Source organism: Hippocampus zosterae, chromosome 12 (genome assembly GCF_025434085.1).
Source record: "Hippocampus zosterae strain Florida chromosome 12, ASM2543408v3, whole genome shotgun sequence".
Classification (NCBI taxonomy): domain Eukaryota; kingdom Metazoa; phylum Chordata; class Actinopteri; order Syngnathiformes; family Syngnathidae; genus Hippocampus; species Hippocampus zosterae.
The window spans coordinates 4,504,499-4,524,463 of record NC_067462.1 but is presented as its reverse complement, the minus strand read 5'-3'; the positions used below and the strand labels follow the sequence as shown (position 1 = coordinate 4,524,463).

Here is a 19,965-nt window from a genome sequence, read left to right as displayed (position 1 = left end):
CCCCCCGCGACCCTAGTGAGGATCAAGCGGCTCGGAAGATGAATGAATGAATGAATGATTCAAAGTTTGAAAAAAAATGTACCTAAATATTTGTCTTTGTGAATAACACAGTTCTACCGCTACATGTTCAGTTTAGAGAATCGCATCCTTCAAGTCATTCTCCGTGAACCAGGAAGTAGGAAAATGAATAGACAAATGCACGTCGCTACGTCATTTTGTCTTTTTTGCCGTTCGAGTCCTTATGAAGCCGTTACACAAACAGTTTGCTCCCGCCGATTTGTTTCCTCTTGCGTCAACCAGGAAGTGAGCTGTTAACACAAATTTTTCTTTTTCGCGGCTCAACCTTGGCGCGGCTCTATGCTGCCGTTTTAACTATCTCTGTAAGTGCGGAGCTTTTGATACAGCTCTCGAGTTGGATGCCATTCAAATGTGTGTAGGTGTACCAATCTCGTGACTCGTCAATGTATTAAATGCTAAAAAAAAAAATGTCCGTACTGTCACAATGGCCATTTGTCTTTGTTTCGTGAATATTGCATTGTTTGGGTGGGCCAAATTTTTTTTTTTTCCTTTGCATCACAACTCAGACACTCTAAATTGTGGGTATTCTTATTCCCCATTACAGTCAATTGCTTTTTAATACACTTGAAATGCCGCTACGGCTGAGTTATCTTTGAATTTAATAACGTCGATAATTTGATTAAATCACCCTTTGTATGATCGATTGCTAAAATCATTGAAAGAAACGGCTCGCATGTATTTTTGGTCATCGCGCCAACCCAGGTTCTTCAATTACCCGACACAAACCAGCGCGCACGCATTGCAGTGACGTCGGCGGCGTAACGCGCATAAAAAAACCCCAACAACAACTCCGCGACGTCTGCTGCAATAGAAATTGCTTTTCTTATGCGACAAAAGTAACAACAAACTTGCATGAAATTCTGTTTCCATGCTGTAGTTATAAAGTCAACACAATAACCTGACCTTCCCGGTGATAATGCATTGCTCATGTAAACCTTTGTCAAGCATCCACTTTAAGATGCGCCTATGAGTGTGTGTGCATGTGTGTGTGTGTGTGTGTGTGTGTGTGTCGAGGACACAACAGCGACAGCCCGAGTTGTTGATACGCTGCTGTGTGACGTTTCTCTTCTAATGGGTTTGCTGAGGGTCGCCGGTGTTTACATTAAGCAGTACCACTGGCTCTAATTAGAGTTAATTGCAGAAGCATTTGTAGGAAGTGCTGGAGAATGACAAGCCAGCCCCTTTTTACACGTTTACAAACACGACTGATGGGATTAAGGAATAGAGTCGGCAGGACAGGTTTGTTGTACCCAAGTGCGTAAAGGTTATTGTTATCCTTTTGTGTAATTTTAAACCGTTTTTAACGGAATACAATGCCAACAAATTTCAATGTTGTTTTTTTTTTTTTTAAATAGCTTTAAAGATTACATGAGACGAATGTGTTGTATTGTTTCCCCGGGATTAGGTGCCACATTATAATCACCCCTATTAGCATTTTTTTTTTTTCACCGTGCTTTTGTAGAATACGGTATTGAATGAATGTTTGAAAGATTTGGTGTTATCCCTTATTAACAGACTGAATAATATGAATTCATAAAGATTCAAAATAAACCGCTAAAATGCCAATGCTTTAAAATAAAGAAATTAAAAAAAAAGATGATTTTAAATGTAATTCATTTTTTAAATTATGTTAGATAAATGGGCGGCCCGGTAGTCCAGTGGTTAGCACGTGGGCTTCACAGTGCAGAGGTACCGGGTTCGATTCCAGCTCCGGCCTCCCTGTGTGGAGTTTGCATGTTCTCCCCGGGCCTGCGTGGGTTTTCTCCGGGTGCTCCGGTTTCCTCCCACATTCCAAAAATATGCATGGCAGGCTGATTGAACAATCTAAATTGTCCTTAGGTGTGAGTGTGAGTTCGAATGGTTGTTCGTCTCTGTGTGCCCTGCGATTGGCTGGCAACCGATTCAGGGTGTCCCCCGCCTACTGCCCGGAGACAGCTGGGATAGGCTCCAGCACCCCCCGCGACCCTAGTGAGGATCAAGCGGTTAGGAAGATGAATGAATGAATTAAAAAAACAACAACACACATTTCTGTCTCAAATTGAAGTCTTTGAATCCATTAGACTTAAGAGATCAATTCATAGATTGAAATGGCAACTTCCTGAAGAGCGCGTCTTTGTCATATCTTCCCCCAATTTTATCCTGCCAGAGATTGACTGCATTTTATTTTCGACATCGCTGGCAAGGCAGCACACCCACCACAAGGTTCCCGGCCGGCCATATGGGTAGATGATATTTGTCGCAATTATTTCAGCTATTTGTCTTTTTGCAACAACATTTGGAAGCCTGTACAGTGTGTTAATATCGCATTCCTTCAAGGCTAAGAGGAGGTGGGCCGTCCTGCATAAAGATGAGCGCGCCGTGTATGAAACCATTAGAAGTGGTCGATTTAAAGTTGTGACAGTTCAAGGAAAACAGGGGGGGGGGGGCATAACATATTCAGAATGGCGCTGTGCAAGGTCGGCGTTTTAGTACCTCTTCATGTCTATGCACCGAGGCAGACAAGGATGCAGCACATTTCATTTGGGACCGCCGGGGGAAGACAATGTGGAGCCATGACTTGTCTAGACGCCCGGTGCTCGTCCTTAGCGCGCGGGTCCGCTAACAGCCCCCCCCCCCCCCGCGTTGAAATAAATCCGCAGACGCTATCTGCGCTTCTGTCACAGAATGAGCCCACCAGCCGGACAAAGCGATGCTCTTCACTCGCTTTGTAATGCATTCGGTTTACATTGCAATCTATAACGGCGGCTGATTGACCTGCATTCCAGAGCCTGTCGGCTCTCTCTTCGCCACACCTGGGGCCCCGGCGCCGGTGTGCGGCTGTCACCGGCCATCGCCACGGCCCCGCGATTGATGACAGCTATTCACTGATGAAGCTGTATTCATCATTCCTGTCCAGGGCTGCACTGACCAGATGGACCCTGACCATCCATCCGCTGTCAGGGACACATCTGTTCCCGTTGTTGCTTAGAGTACTAACAAGTCACCTACTCCGTGAAAGGCTGGTGTCACACACACACAGAGCGACGGTAAAGACGCAGAACCGTGCTCGAGACGCTGCTATTAGCGCATCTTTGTTGAGACGAGACGCCCGCTCACTCTGGTTCGTGTTGACCGTCGTTGATGTCCGGCGCTTGCTGTTAAATCGCAAACAAGCCGTTGCAATGCAAGAAATGTCCTTAACCGGCGCCGCAGTGAATGAAAATTTACAATCATCATTTTAATCATAATTTTTTGGCTAACGTTGGCATTATATGAGCGCACGGTGGACCTTTACTTGACTTAACCAGCTGACTGTACATTTTAAGAAATATATTTGGAGTTTCTGAAAGGTTTGTTTTGTTATATGGACATGTTAAGCTTGACCACATCCAGGTACACACACAATATGATGAAAATAATGAAACGCAAGCGGAAATATGTATTCTGCAGCTGTCCACTCCAGTGAATAAAAACAAAATGCTAGATAGGATGTCAGTGAAAACACCAGAGACTTTCTTAAAGGGGCAGCGGCCCCATTATGACAGGGTGGACGGCGACATGCAAAATGGTCCATATGCTTAGGGAAATAGAACTTTGAATTGCTTCTTTTTTTTTTTTTTGTAAATCAAATAACTTGTGGAAATAAAACCATGTATAACCATATATATCCGATCAATTAAGTGCAATATAAATACAAAATGGATACATCGCAGTGCTATTTACAATTGTTTTTCACATCATTTAATTAGTAGTCCAGTGGTTAGCACGTGGGCTTCACAGTGCAGAGGTACCGGGTTCGATTCCAGCTCCGGCCTCCCTGTGTGGAGTTTGCATGTTCTCCCCGGGCCTGCGTGGGTTTTCTCCGGGTGCTCCGGTTTCCTCCCACATTCCAAAAACATGCGTGGCAGGCTGATTGAACACTCTAAATTGTCCCTAGGTGTGAGTGTGAGCGTGGATGGTTGTTCGTTTCTGTGTGCCCTGCGATTGGCTGGCATCCGATTCAGGGTGTCCCCCGCCTACTGCCCGGAGACAGCTGGGATGGGCTCCAGCACCCCCCGCGACCCTAGTGAGGATCAAGCGGTTAGGAAGATGAATGAATGAATCATTTAATTATTATTATTATTATTATTGTTGTTATTTTTATTCAGCAGCCTGACAGCAAATGAGTAGCGACATTTTAGAATGAGGGAAACACATTCTTAGCCCCTCATCACAGACCAGTCTGCTGCATTTTCATGATGACAGAGTGACTCGTGATCAGGAAGCCCGTAGGCTTGTCGTCGCCATCTTGACCCGCGTCTAGTTCACGTTGTGTTTGCACACAGGCTTGAACCAGCGAGTTTGGCTGAAGCTCAGCGGTGTCGGCCTCTCAGGGTGCGCGCTTAAGTGGTTTGCAGGTCTATTTAGCCGGCGCGACTTCATCAGGCTCCCTGAGAGGAGCCTGAGTGTGCCTGAGGAAGCCCCCGTGAAGTTCTTCATTGTCTTAAGACTCAATTGTAATCACCTTACTCAGCGTGACTGACACAAGAGCTCTCTGGCATGATTGAAAGTATTGATCTTTTGGCAGCTCTCACAAGACAAGTCAGAGTTCTCGCTTTCGGGAAAAAAAAAGAAATCTCTTCATCTCTCTTGATCACGTGATCAATAATTAACATTTGGACGGTAAGAGATTTAGCCACGCGAGACTGTTTTCCGCCACCCGCCGCCGCCGCCGCCCGTGTTTCCCACCGGAGAGGAATCTGCTGAGTGAAGCTGATCTGCTGGCGTGGGGCAGTAAAAACAGAGAGGAAGGCCAAACTGCAGTTACTTTCACATTCATAAGCCACACACAGCCCGGCCTGTCCGGCGCCCTTCACAGTCGTGCAAGATCTGCAATATTTCTGTCACCTTGAGAGATGGGAAGCGGCCAAGTGCCTTTTGGAAACAACATGTGTTTTCGCGGCACACCCTGTTGCGGCAGAAGCGACGTGTTAATCGCCTGATAATTGCGGTTTTAAAAGAAGAACACCACTCGGGCGGGGGATAGGTGTGGGGTGGGGTGGGGGGGTGGTCAACAGTGGGCGGACGTGATGCGCTTTGTCCATTAGCTTCTTGCCTGCCGCCGCATCACGAGAACAATTAGATCTGTGCTATATACTGCGGAAAGGAGCCGATATGGAATTCATTACACAAGCGACGGAGCAAGGCCCAGTTAGCCCATTCCCAGGCATTCTCGGCTAAACACCCTTGTTAAAACGGTATTTGCGACACATCTTTTCCATGGTAACGCGGTAATGACAGCCTCGCTTGCTGAGGGGGGAAAAAAAAAAAATACCACAGCAGGGTTGTTTAGCGCCGACAACCCCCCAATAGGGTTGCCCCTAAGTGGACCAGGCTAGAGACCAGGGTTACGCGGGTGTCACCGTCTGATACCAGCGGCATGAAAATATGTCTGCACAAAATCTATTAGCGGCACAATTCTCCTGCCCAATCTGTCCCTGAAACAAAGATGACACTGCACAAGCAATAGGAGTAAATGTTGTTTTGGTCAGTAATGAGTTGCACCCTGTTGTTGTCTCACACTCTCAACTCCGAGGCTAAGGGGTACATGTCCAAACACAAAAGACAAATAGGATTAAAAAAAAAATCATTTATTGAAGTCATTAGCTGGATTAAAACATGCATCTACTTTGAATTACAATGAACGGCTCTACATTTGAGCAAAGTTGCGATTGATCTGAAAAACGCTCATTAGCAACTAATTGGATCGCCGCACTAAACTACTGTCCTGCGCGGCAATTTTTTGGGTATTAAAGCAGGCTTGTTTGAATGCTAAGTTGGTTTGTTGCCAATTGATTGGCAGATGATTGGCAAGACCGACTTCCCCGGTGTCAGACTGTTGTGCGACTGCTAATTTCAGCCGTGGGTCAGCGCCGAGTCGGAGAGATTTTCACTTTCCCACCGGCGAGACAAAGTGTACTTCTTAGCGGAATAACAATAATTTTAACCTAAACCCCGTGATCTAACCCGCTCCCTTCTCCGCAGTATGCAGCCAGCGTTTTGGTTGTTACGATTTGAGCAACTGGAGGTTTTTAAACAAATACCGTCTGAGTCTAGACCTTACTGTTTTGCTAATTTTAGTTGCTTGATGCTGTGCCACGCGACATTAGCCCCATTGATGTCTTTGTTAAACCTGCCCTTGATTTAAAAAAAAAAAATATATGAGCTTTGTCATGAGAAAAAAGAAGTATTAAAAACTACCCACCGTTGTTCGTCGTGTAAATATGCCTTTATGAAATTTGTCTTATGTTCTGTTGACAGTTACAATATAAGACCAAAACCATTTGGCACACCCATCCATCCATCCATTTTCTGAACCGCTTAATCCTTACTAGGGTCGCGGGGGGTGCTGGAGGCTATCCCAGCCGTGTTCGGGCAGTAGGCGGGGGACACCCTGGATCAGTTGCCACCCAATCGCAGGGCACACAGAGACGAACAACCATTCGCACTCACATTCACACCTAGGGACAATTTAGAGCGTCCAATCAGCCTACCATGCATGTTTTTTGGAATGTGGGTCGTGACCGAAAGAACGAGATCCCGGATACAAGCGGCTGAAATGAGTTTTCTCCGCAGTGTGTCCGGGCTCTCCCTTAGAGATAAGGTGAGAAGCTCGGTCATCCGGGAGGGGCTCAGAGTCGAGCCGCTTCTCCTCCACATCGAGAGGAGCCAGATGAGGTGGCTTGGGCATCTGATTCGGATGCCTCCTGAGCGCCTCCCCGGTGAGGTGTTCCGGTCATGTCTCACCGGGAGGAGACCCCGAGGAAGACCCAGGACACGCTGGAGAGACTATGTCACCCAGCTTGCCTGGGAACGACTCGGGATCCCCCGGGGAGAGCTGGAAGAAGTAGCTAGGGAGAGGGAAGTCTGGGCTTCCCTGCTAAAGCTGTTGCCCCCGCGACCCGGCTCCGGATAAGCCGTAGATGATGGATGGATGGATGGATGGGAGAAAACCCACGCAGGCCCGGGGAGAACATGCAAACTCCACACAGGGAGGCCGCAGCTGGAATCGAACCCGGTACCTCTGCACTGTGAAGCCGACGTGCTAACCACTGGACTACCGGGTCGCCCCCCATTTGGCACACATTGTAAGAAAATGTGCTATCTGACAAGATACCACAGCAGCTGGAACAAAATTCGGATACAGCGTTTGGTAGTTGGTGGCGCCTTTGTCCCCAAAATGGCCGCAGCTTGTTAAAGAAAAAATGGCACGCTGTGAGTTGTCTAAACATTTTGCTTAACTCGGCAGACAGTTAGGGCAATCCGGAAGCGACTCCAAACTCAACTGCGGAGACCACAGCAAGGAACTCGTCAGAAGTACATCCCTACGTCCCGAATGCTCAATGGGGGAGAGGGAAGGGCGAAACGACACGATAAGCTACCTACAGGTTATAGCGTTGCTTTGGTGTGACCTGTTCTGACACGAATCCAAAAATGTGACGTACACAGCTCTTCATTGACTGTTCGTACAAAGTCCTAAATATATACACATATATGCTTGAGCTCGTTTTTTGATACAACTCTTCTTTTTGACCGTCTCAGAGTTCTGAAAATTGCCCCGTGGTGTTTGTTAAAAAACCTTTTGATTATTGTAATTTGTCCGATACGGTAAGGGTGCTTGAACATCAAGCTTAGACCCTCTTCTGAGAAAGCTTCCTTGTGTTTGCAGTGATTGCAAACTAATGATACTGATCTGCAGTACGATGAAACTCATCAGCTAATTGCTGTATAGGAAGGTCACGCAACAATTTAAAGCACCTCAACTTGAAGGGGAGTTTGTGCAGAACTCACCCGGCGTACTTAACGGATGCAAAATGGAAAAAGTAGCGTCTCAGCTGACTGCAAGCTTTTTACAACTCTCGCATAGATTACGTGCGGAGTATAGCAAAGATATTGGCGTCGTCGTGTAAGGTATTACTGGTTGCGATTTAACGATGCAGAACCGTTGGTTTAGCGTTCTACCGCTCGGTACAAAAACATGTCACGGCGCGGCCGCGGCGCGCATCCTTCACACGCTCGCAGCGCCATTCAATTCTCGATTCCCAATAACTGAAAGATGATGACAATGTCAAAGAAAAAAACAGCGGCTTCCACACCGACCTTGAGTTCTTTTCACATTTACAATTGCTCTCCTTCTATCCATCCGGCGTCTTTGCAAAGGACGCAATTCAGTCGTTTTCAAGCCCTACTCAGATACAAAAAGAAGGAACTTCAGCTACCCAGTGTTCAGTAGCCTTACAACTAATATCAAAACAAGCTAGTAATGAATTTTCCACTCAAACATGGGATAATATGATAAAACCGGGTCTTTATTTGGTTCCACTCATCTATATGCGGTACGGAAAATGCAATACGACACTTGACTGTAGGTCAAGACAAGTTTCTATTGGAAAGGGAGAAAAACAATTTACATGGAAGTATTCAGTCATATTTGATACAAAAGATCATGCCTTTATTCATCTCGCAGTGGAGAAATATACATGTTACAATGCGGAGGAACAAATAAAAGCACACGTGCACGATGGAATCTGGTTAGGTCGAAGTTTTTCACATTTGTCAACACGATGACACTCACTTAGTGCGCATTTTTCTACAAATAGCCAGAGGAAAACATTTCCTTTTCCTTTTACTATACATAATTAGCATAAAAAATACTCATTCATTCATTGATTGAAATTGTAAATTTTAACCCTAGAAAATCGGGTGCAAATTTAATAATAATAATAAGAACACTTATCTCAAATAATTGTCCCTCATTGAAAAGAATGGAAATGACTTTAATCTGTTCCTCTCTCTTTTTTTTTTCCCAGAATCTTTCGCTATCGGCCGAAATACTCATTAATTACAACCTCCTCTTTATCTTTTTTCGTTGTGTTGCTAAGCACAAAAACATGAGCGCTGAAGCTAACACAGGAGCATGTGGGCTAGCTAGCCACAGTTTTGCCAAGCGCTAAAGTAGACTATTGTAAATGGCCAATTTTATTTTTCACATTGATTTTATAATTTTTGTTAATGAAGGCACAATTACCGCATACTGTTCCTTTTAATCACAATATGTTTTGTGAGTACATTTCGAGTATTTAATGTGTGAATTTATTCACCTTCCACGTTTTGCTGCCCTCCCGTGTGAATGTGTGCATGAGCTTGAATACATCATGCACTCCAGGGATATCCGCGCTAATGGAGGCTGAGGCTGTCGCGCTCGTATTGATTGCTCAGACCTACAGATTATTGCTGTGAAGAGTGACCAACAGCAGCTCGCAGAGGTAGGAGGGTGGGGTGGGGGGCGGGGGTGGGAGGGGGGTAAAACTTCACCAGCCGACAAGAGTCCGGCTGCTCTCCGCCGAGGAGCAACACGTTTAATTGTTTGTGGTGTTCTCTGGCCCCTACTGCTGAGGGCCCTTGGGGGGGGATGGAGACTAGAACAGGCTCTGACCTTTTCAGCCTCATTCACACGTAGACTGGGAAATGTATCAGTGATCCTTCCTTCACAATGGCTCCAATTACCAGACACCAACAAAATCGGGGCTCTTATGTATTGGAATAAGAACGGTTTATCCTTAGCAGAATAAAGTGCAGCTTACTCAACAAAAGGGGGCCAAATACACAGACATGTTTTCTATTACTGAGGAGTATATAACCGCTCCGAAGTCAAGGTAAAAAAAAATGTGATTACCATAAACCTTCTTCCTCGTTCCCGGTCCTGCCGTTTTGCGGATTTATTTTTTTGTACAGTAAATAACTACAGTATTTTGGTGTAACGCTCCTGCATATTGGGTGCACTATAATTCCACTTCCAGCCACTAGATGTTGGCACGCTTATTTAGTTTGAATCTGTGAATATTTGAAAGAAGAAGAACGAAACCCCAGGTACTGTATTCCAGACTAATTTTTGGTGGAGGTTGTTGAACATTAGCAACTGTAATCCTGATTTTTAAGCCTACAGAATTTTTTTTTTTTTACTCATTTTGCTAGCTCCAGTGTTTCATTTTAGCGGTAACACATCACGTGACCAAGGAGCGCACGCTTTGACCTGCGTCAAGAGTGATATACTGTAGACGGATGTAACAGAGGATCCGGTAATTTTTCAAAATAAAACATATTTTGGAGTCCGAAATAAATAAAATGGAGGTAACGTAAGTTATTTATTCTTTCTGTGTGACCCGGTACCAAATGACCCACGGACCGGTGCTGGTCCCCGGCCCGGGGGTTGGGAACCACTGATCGAAATGATACGTTTTTTTCATTCGGAAAACCGGGATTTGTTCATTGCAAACACACAGCCGCCGGCAGGCACTCGTAGTAGAATATTTGTGTGTTTTCCTTTGGTAGTGTTCTCTCTCGCTCAATTATTACGTGTTATTTATTGTATACAAGTGTGTTTGAAGACCTTTTAAAAACAGGTCATAATAAAGGTCTGTAGCGTATTTTAATAGGGTATTTCCATATCGCAGATTTCACTTCTAACGGCGGTGGTCCGGAATGTAACCCCCCCACGATGGAAGCGAGTTTCACCGTCTATCGCCATGACTTGTCAGCCGCACGTATTGATGCACGGATGGGAGGGGCAAAGACGACGATACGGCCCGGGTAAAAAGTCGCCCTGTGTCGGTATCTGAGCGCATCAGCATTCAGCTGCGTGGTTGGCAATTATAATGAATATTAATGGCTGTTTTCTCATACATAATATTCTCATAATGACTCTACAAAGTAAATGCAGCCCTCCTACAACAACCATTTATCATAACTACCAAGCAAAGCTGTAACGCTGTCACTTGCTCTGGAGATAAAGCCATCAGCCGCTTTATTCCGTTGTAATTCCAGCATGTGACTGAGTAAGTTGCTGTTTTATGAAGTAAATTATATGCATTTTTACAGTCAAATCGCACACTATAAAGGATCTGTGGTATAGTTTATATTCCAGTACAATTATGTTAAATGGCTAGCATGCTGACATAAAACACTCTCTCACTCTGTGGACTTAATAGAAATGGGATTGTGTGTGTGTGTGCTGGGAGTTTATTTATTTGTTTATTTTTGGGGTGGGGGATGAAGGGGGGGTGGCCACTTCTATCAAATGCCTTTTCCCATGAGCCATTAAAACAGCAGAGGAGACCGGCTCGCTCCTCACAGACATTATCTGTGAGCGACTGAACCCGGTTTGGGAATTGGTCAAGCCAAGGGAGAAATAGACTCGGAATAGAACACCTTGGCAAATTCCATTTCACAACTGAAGTGGGTCTCCTTGTGAAAGATCATTTGGTTTGGAGTGAGTAAACAGAAGGGACTTCATCGCTCTCGATGACTCGCACGTGTGTGCGAAAGCTGCGGATTATAGACGATCGGGAAGTCTTGGCACTGTTTGGAAAGGCGAAAGCCTGGCAAAATGAAGGCAACTTCAATCGTGCCGGAGTCGGATTTCCTTATGTCGGCCGGCTGTGAAGAGATCTTGGGAGACCTGTTGAGGTTTCGCCACACTCAGCTTCTCGTATGAAAAGCTCGCGAGGCTTGCCTACGTGTCGTAGCATTGCTCGCGAACAAAGCCGTTTGAAAAATTCTGTCTTGATAACGATGTGCCATGTGAATTCCACTCATGCAATTTGTGAATGAGTTTTTCCTAACAAAGTTTTACCCATCCCCTAATCATTGAAAGCGGTTCAAAGTATTCAAACACAATTTTTTAAACCTTTGGATCATGTACAACAACAACAACAAAAAAAAGCACAAAATATACTACAAAACACTACCTTGTAACGTATGCGTACCGGGTATGAAACTCTTTCAATGCCAAACGTTAAAAAAAAAAGAAAAAAAAAAGGTAAAACCTATTGAATGCCTTTGTGTGGTTTTGTCTCCATATGTTCTTTGTTCTGCTATAGAAATGAGCAAAAAAAAAAGATTGTGACTACTATACAATACATGCTGATTTATATAGCGCTTTCACAACGGCGGCAGCTGTAACAAAGCGCTTAACAAAACAGTTAATAAAGTAAAATGATAAACACAACACATAACATAAAACATGGACAGTCGTGCAGTCCTATCCACTTTTCCATCACACGCTTTGCTGTTTGAAGCAGTTTGAGATGAAAGAGGTCAGAATCAAAGTGTCCTTTAACCAGTGGATCAGAGACGTCATGCTCAAAATGTGCACACGTCGGCTACAAGCTAAGTTTCAAAGTCAACAAGAAGCTGTAGCATCCATAGACGAAAAAAGAGATTGGTTCACTTCTCCTGTCCCATGGAAATCCATTTCAATTCCAAGCTGCGACTCTCGGTTCCAAATACGCATCTGCGCCGACGCTCCTCTCTCCTCATCCTCAACTTCAGCAGCCATTCATCCCACCGCTGAAATAAGCTAACAATGCTAGCTGTGCTAATTTGACGTTTGCAGTATTACTTGGTTTAGTGTGAGGATGAAACACCAGTTTTGCCACTTGCCCATTCCTTCAAACTTATTTTTTTTCCCCTTGTCCTGAAGTGATTTTGCATATGTTGGTTGAGAAATACAGCGGCACTTTCTTCTTTGCCATATAATACTTTCAACAACTAATCATATAGTTTTACATGCAACTATAGTTCCCCATCTTGTCCGTGTCACGCAAAACGGCACAGTGCTGTGATTCTAATTGTATCATATTGCTGTTGGTCGAAACTCCCGGGACCTTTTGTGATAACGGAATACCCAGTGCTGGTGAAAAGTAAAGTAGACACGCACAAACAGAGACTCTGACCTTTTTCCATAACAAGTGGATTTTTTTTTTTTTTTTTTACAGAAGGCTGACATGGTAGCAACTCCCATGTTCTTCACATTTAATTCATATGGCTGTGTTGCGAGATGCTGGAGAGTGAGAGTGTGCTGCTGCTGCTGCTGTTGTTGTTGTTGTTGTTGGTGCTGGTTGTATTTCCGATTACATTCCAGATCCGCAACTGGGAATTAAGACTAGATTTGGTTGTCCCTGCATCCACATGGAATGGAAATAGAAAGGAGATAGATACTCTGCCCTGTAAACTACCTACTGTGCTAGTAAACTGTGTAGCAAGCTTCTTCCAAAACCTAAAACGTAATATATTCTTGACCGCAGAATAGAATAAAATAAAATAATTGTATTACAACGCCACTGTCTCTGAATTAAATTTGTTACGCCACTTGAGTTAAACAACCCCACACAATGACAGAAGTGTAACTTTGCATTTAAAATGCTAAAATCTAGGGGCGCTCCGATTGATCTGCCGCGATCGGTATTGGCACCAATTTCCTTAATTTTGGGGAAGGGGTGGGGGGATCGGTGATCAGCTGAAATAAAAGTAATCTCATGTGCCTCCGCAGAGGTCTGAAAAAGTCAGCCACTGCCCTCTTTGGATGTGAGATGACGGCCGGGATGTTCATTTAATTCACGTGCAATTAACGTCTGTATTGGTTCACAGCTGTCGTTAAAAAAAAAAAAAAAAAAAATTAAATTCAATGGGCAAAAATCTTGTTCAGCAGACATGGATCGATTAATGATTATTGTAGATACTGTCGGTAGATACTGTGGACACTCTGGATGGATAGATGCACAGATAGATGGAAGTAAATACTGTAAAAGTTTGAATAGAAGGATGCCCGGATCCATTTCTTTTTAATTTTTACATCTGAGCCTGTTTCCAAGTCTCTTGAGTTGGCGTTCCCGTTGATAGAGCAACGATCCAATCCGACTACAGGTGATTTTCTGCCCCTCGTCTTTTCACTCCACCACACCAACCCCCAAAGCTTCATTCATTCATTCATCTTCCGAGCAGCTTGATCCTCACTAGGGTCGCGGGGCGTGCTGGAGCCCATCCCAGCCGTCTCCGGGCAGTAGGCGGGGGACACCCTGAAACGGTCGCCAGCCAATCACAGGGCACACAGAGACGAACAACCATCCATGCTCACACTCACACCTAGGGACAATTTAGAGTGTTCAATCAGCCTGCCACGCATGTTTTTGGAATGTGGAAGGAAACCGGAGCACCCGGAGAAAACCCACACAGGCCCGGGGAGAACATGCAAACTCCACACAGGGAGGCCAGAGCTGGAATCGAACCCGGTACCTCTGCACTGTGAAGCCCACGTGCTAACCACTGGACAGCTTATTATTATTATTTAGTCACTTTTTGACCGTTAAATATTTAACTCCCCCCCCCCCCCCAAATTCCAATCTTCTCACCTGATAACGTGATCGAATCAGGAGAGCTCTATTTCTCTATCGATTTTCACTTTTAGGGGACTGTCAGTTATGAGCGCCGGGGCCGGTTGCCCCCCTCCCTCACGAACAGAGAAGGGCCCCCACTCTATTCTTATCCTTGATACGGCTCTAGTAGCGGATCTCATTAAGGCTCACCCTGACATGGGCTAGCCGCACGTATTGATGGAGAACACCTGAACCCCGCCTGCTCTGACAGTCCCATCAAAGCAGGGACGCCTGTCTTGACTGACTCAGCCTTGAGTTGCGCCTGCCTCCGAGATACCCACTCAGTCCGGCACTGCGTTTGCCCACTGGCGCCCGGCCAAACTGGCACAAGCGCGATTGTCCTTCACTCCCACTTCCCGCACCATGCTCGCTTTCCCGCTCTTTAATTATTTACAGGAACTTTGTCTCGCAACGGTGCTTGAGTTCCACTTTATGTTGCCATACGTGGACCGAAAGAGAATACGTCGCACTACAGAAGCGTTGTTGTTTTTTTTTAAACATTTTGTTTGATTGATTTTATTTTTCCGCTTACGTTTGCCGACCATATGACACAGAGCTTGTACAGTATGTCTTGGACGAGACTTTTGAACAGTCCCTGCATCATCTGGTGTAGCCGTCACATCCACAATTACGTTAGTGCTGTCTCACTCACAAGAGCAAGAGTGTCAGAGCTCCCTGAGCCAAACAGATGGAGCTCGTTGGCAACAGACGGCAATGCAAATCAGGGATCATTTGATTGGAGATCTTATTTAATTATTCGACCAAGTGGCTGTCTCGGAGAAGCCTCAGTTCATAGCGTCTCGTGTGTAGGGATAAGTGGAAGCTACTGTTAGGACAATCAACAAAACATGAGCGCTGCAAGGGACTGGAACTGAAGTCATACGTGTTGAGAAAAATGTATTTGGGTTTTGTTTAAAAAATAAATAAAATAAAAATCGGACCCACGCAAATAGTCTTGAGCCTTAATTAGCAATTGAGTCGCTTGAAGCATTTAGCATATCCCTGCTAAGTTGAGACCATAATGAAAGTGTTGACAAAAGGGGTGGCGATGGAAAGATCGCTTCGTGCACAACAAAATAAGGAGGTGGATCCCAGAAAAAGCAGACACGTAAAAGGATTTTGTCAGAGAACAAAGGGAGTCTTGAATAAAGAACACAAAATACCCGACACGGAAAAATAACAAAAAGCGCTGGTCAAAATAAGGACCAGGGAAGGAATAACGGGAACAACCGAAAACGCTCGCGGAAAACAAATGGCGAGGAAGGTCCGATTAGACAAGTATATAAATTTCGTACGAGAAGAATAATGACGCGTAGAAACAGCCACAACGCTAGGAGGCAACGAGTAATCAATGTAGGAATCTGAGCGAGAGAATAATGGCACGGCGTGGAATTCTCCGGCAGTGAGTCGACTGCCAGAGCGTCCTAATAAAGGCAGCGTAATCACCGACCAATGCGTAACAGGTGTGCGGGCGGCGGAGAGAAAGCCCGCCCCCTGCTGGCAAACACGGGACGTGACAGCGACAATCGCTACAAAATTCCCAGTGGCCTAAATTTCTCAACTGTTGCATCGTACTATCGTCAGAAGTGATGTTTATTAATTATTTGTTTTACAAAACTGGGTGTTTAAAAAAAAAAAATAGTGAGAACCAGTGGCGAGGCGGCTTTCACAAATGTCCCAAATGAAACTCATGTCAAATGAGAGCGAGGATTTCAAGTAGGGAAGCAAATGAAATGAAACATTTAGCGCCGGCTGAAACGGTTTGCGGCAAAACTGAGCTGTATTTAACATTCAAGCATAATGCCGAAAAGTGACAATTGCCGATCTCCATGGAGATCAATAACGGCGGCCGGATCATTGTTGTAAAGTGTCTGCAGGTTTAATGCAGAGAGGATGTCATTATTATTTTCTTTCTCCTAATGACCATCATTATGCACAGACACTGATTGAATTCCATTTGTTACCTGCGTTTGAGGCTGAGTGGAATAATTACTATTTAAGTGCCTCCATTAAAATGCATGCACGGTTGTTCATATTCACCCCATTTTTTTTGGAAATACGTTTCTGAATTATTATTTATTATCGAAAGACAAAATGCATCATATGTAGCCCGGCTTTAATTCACGACTCAAGCGTTACTCGGCCATGCCTCCTCCTTTAAAAAAAAAAAAATGCAAGAATTACAAAAACAGTTGCTATCAGTGCCATGCACTCTTACGTTTTAATTAAAATGGATCTCCCGAAAAGACTAATCAATACAAACCACTTTTTCCCCCATATTGATTATGTCAACCAAGTCTATCACATTCAAAATAGATGTTGATTGCAGACGTTCATTTCTCAATACAGTGCAACCTCTGCTGCCTCAATTTTTTTTTTTTACCTTTTATCCTTTTCTAATTTCAATCCATTTTTCACAAAAGGAAATAATTAGAAATAATCCAGTCCAGGGTCACTCACTCTCATAAAAAACTATCCAGGCAGTGCGGTTTAAAAGGAAAAATCAACAGTTAAAAAATGTTAACCGTCACTCAAGTGAAATAATCACTCTTTATACGTTTCATTACAAATGGCAATGCAGCGATGATTTGACTTTTTTTTTTTTGGGGGGGGTTGTCATGTACATTTTCCCCTTTACAAAAATATATGTATATATACTGTATACTGGGGCGGCCCGGTAGTCCAGTGGTTAGCACGTTGGCTTCACAGTGCAGAGGTACCGGGTTCGATTCCAACTACGGCCTCCCTGTGTGGAGTTTGCATGTTCTCCCCGGGCCTGCGTGGGTTTTCTCCGGGTGCTCCGGTTTCCTCCCACATTCCAAAAATTTGCATGGCAGGCTGATTGAACACTCTAAATTGTCCCTAGATGTGAGTGTGAGTGCGAATGGTTGTTCGTTTCTGTGTGCCCTGCGATTGGCTGGCAACTGATTCAGGGTGTCCCCCGCCTACTGCCCGAAGACGGCTGGGATAGGCTCCAGCACCCCCTGCGACCCTAGTGAGGATCAAGCGGCTCGGAAGGTGAATGAATGAATGAATGAATGAATACTGTATACTGGCCTAACAGCAATTATTATATACATTTTATTTATAAGCGCCTTTCAAGACACCCCAAGGACACTTTACAATAACAAAAAGCGCCCCCATGCTAACACGAATGGTGTCCTGGCTGGTTTAAAGTCTAAAACTCTACTCGGTTTATAGGTAGCTAAAATAAGTGACCCGAGGGGCTTTTTCATGGCGGTGACGGTGTTGCTCGTGGACGCCGAAATGATTTTTGAAGCTGAAAATTGTTCCACATTGTTGCTTTTAGGAAGTGAAATCCTACGAAGGCTTGCCACTTCTAATCTCCTTTAGTGGTGGTCCGGTCAAGTAATGGAATGGACTTCCGTACCTGTGTTGTCAGTGAATAGGGAAGCACATTTACTTAAAAAAAAAAAAAAACTCTTCCTTGAGATAGAGCTCCTATAAATAATACACACGCAGTGAAATGTGAGTCAAAATGAGATTTGGCCGTAGCTAATCAATCAATGACAGATGACCGCACTTGCACGTGTACTAAAAAGGAGGGTGGGACAAATGCAGAAACGCGAGTGAACAAGTTGTAGTTTTGTGCCAACGGTCCGACTTCCTGGCGATTTATCAAAGTCGGCGGCGGCGAGCGGCGTGCCTGCCTTGATTGTAGTTCAACGGCGGACGGAATTGAGGCACGGCGCTGAAAGGAATGTTTATGCCCTCAGCTGTGGCACTGTCAGCCTTGTGGAATTTACTGTAAATCACATTGCTTTTATTGCAAGATTTAGTAGCTTATCCTCTGTGGGCTCTATTCACTGCAAAGCTTGGCCCTATTAAGACTTCAAGTCCCGGGAGATGGGAACACTTGGATTACGCGGCTTGAAATAATGTGAGAAATGAGCGTTTTAAGGACCACATGATAACTCTGATCATGAAAAATGGAATCTTGCTTTTTTTTTTTTGCAGTTTGTTTCCATGTTCAACCGTGGCGACAACCGCCAATCATTTATCTGTTTTGAGAGAAAATATCTGAATGAATGCTCCGAACGACGGTTTCTATGCCAGCGTGAGCTCATCAGTGCGTCACTTGTTTCAAGAGGCGATCACTTCCACACATTTAACAGAATTCTTAACGGTCACTTAATCAACTAATCGATTACCATGCCCATCCTTGAAATTCAGCGTTCCAAAACACTGAACGTTACTCACTTTAAGCGATCCATTTTGACATCAGCTGGATCCGGCGGCAGGCATAATTGAGCCTCCGAAAGCAACAATTCCTAATATCCCTCCTTCAAATCGAGCAGGCTTTTTGACGCGTACCCGAGCCCGGATTCCAGCTCGTGATGGACATGAACTGTGATCTCGGAAGCCGTGCGCGCGGGTGTCGGCGTGATGTGTGCGTTGACGTGCTGTAGCAAAGGGTTCAGGGAGGCAGCTGAGCAAAATAATTTAGAATGTCCTGCCTGCTGACACAAGGACAAAGGCACCGTCTCGACATGCCCATATGAGGAAGCTGACAATGACTGCGGCTACACCTGCAAACGCACTGGCTGTTGTTTTTCACCGTGACCTCTAAGCACGCCGCGATTTCCACAACCTGCTCTCGGACATTTCGCCCGGACCGTTATTGCGCTGCAGAGTCGATGTAAATTATTCTGCCGTCGACTTCAAAACACTCAATGAGGATTACATACAAGCTTTTAATAACATAGCATCAGATGCTAACGTGGACGTCGGACAGCTCTTTGTCTGGAATGGCCGCACGGGGAGGGCGGGTGGGGTTTCGGGGGGGCGGCGTCCCGCCTCGTGGCTCGGATTTCTCCGAAGACCTCATCGAGTTTGAATTAGCATGGCGCGGCCGGGGGAGTGGTGGAGGTTGAATCGATGCATCACTCTTAGGGCCTTGGCTATGGATATGAGAAGGCATAATGGGACTTTTGGTGCCGATGCTCATATCGTGTGTCTAACCAGGGTCTCCCTGCATCGCTTCCCAAAGGAGAAGGAGATTATACTTCCCTCTGTCAAGGCCACGGACACGTAATGAAGAGGCGCAGCCGGTCGTTCAAATGTAGGAATGAAATAAATATTGAATAACAATACGGGGGGCCTGTTGGTCGTATGTAAAATGGCGGCCGCTGTATGGGCGCAGGTGTATTAAAAATATTTTTCAGCATAATTTCCTGTTCTCTACTCGGACTGAGAATGTGTTATGCGCCTTGTGCATTCGACAATGATTTTCCGACAACTCATGGTTCCTTCCACCTAATGTGGAAGTTTATTTGACAATAAAGTTGTACTTGACTTGATTTGTGAGATTTTAAATGTTGAATTCTACTTCATAGCAAAAATATGAGGACGATGGGAGATTGTTGTCATGTATTCCGCCGCCGGTACTTTCCAGAAATTCCTGTATCACCTTCACTGTTACCGTGAGCCTCAATTGGCAGCTCCCCTGGCCAGTTTTCTTCCCGTTTATTTTTTCCATACATTTTTGTCCGGTGCTTGGTCATGTTGTGTCATATTTTCTCGACGGTCTTTGCTGTGTTCCATTGTATCTTTTTCCCCCCCTAAGATATTCCTTCTCCTGAGTGATACCTTTTGAACAATAAATTTTATGCCGAGAGAGCTCAGAGTGGACAAT

At 44.9% G+C, this 19,965-nt stretch overlaps 1 protein-coding gene across 2 annotated transcripts in view; it reads left to right on the top strand.

Moving 5' to 3' along the window:
• fign (fidgetin) overlaps positions 1-19,965 on the top strand; it is a 69,961-nt gene that overhangs the window by 14,063 nt on the left and 35,933 nt on the right. The gene's annotated exons all lie outside the window — the stretch shown is intronic.